Genomic DNA, 698 nt, shown 5'->3' on the forward strand with positions numbered 1-698 from the left:
ACCAGATGTCGAATTGGACATTCTAGGTTGACACATTCATATTTATTAAATAACGAAGAATCACCTAAATGTAATAACTGCCAGACTGCTCTCACCATCAAACATCTTTTGTTGGAATGTAGAAGTTTAAATTCCGTTAGACAGGATTTTTATAAGGAGAGCACTTTGATGGACATTTTTAAAAACGTACCACCAGGAAGAGTTTTACATTTTTTATCAAAAATAGAACTGAAAAACCATATTTAACTTTGAATAATTTTTTGTAAATTTTATCTATTTATATTTTATATATTTGTTTAAGTAATTTATTTATTTATATATTTTTTATATAATACGAATTTGTTTTTATCATGTAATAGTTTAATGTATATCCATTTGGCCACGAAATAGCCATAAGTTGCTGATGTGGCAATAAATATGTAATAATAAATAAACATTTAAAAAGTTAAGCTCAACATCTTTATTATGTTTTAATTTTTTATTATTCAGAAGGTCAAACTCTGATTAAGGAAAGTTGAATGTGTTGGCCAGTTTGTTATTTGCTCAATAAATGACAATAGGCTACAGTTTTTCTACATTTAAAACCTTACCTTTAACTCCTTTTTTTCCTAATAATATGTAAAGTTTAGTTATAAACTGATTTCGAGAGGATCACATGCTTATGATTGCTAGCGGCTGGATCCGCATTATCCAATTCT

This window comes from Danio aesculapii, chromosome 13 (genome assembly GCF_903798145.1).
Source record: "Danio aesculapii chromosome 13, fDanAes4.1, whole genome shotgun sequence".
NCBI lineage: Eukaryota > Metazoa > Chordata > Actinopteri > Cypriniformes > Danionidae > Danio > Danio aesculapii.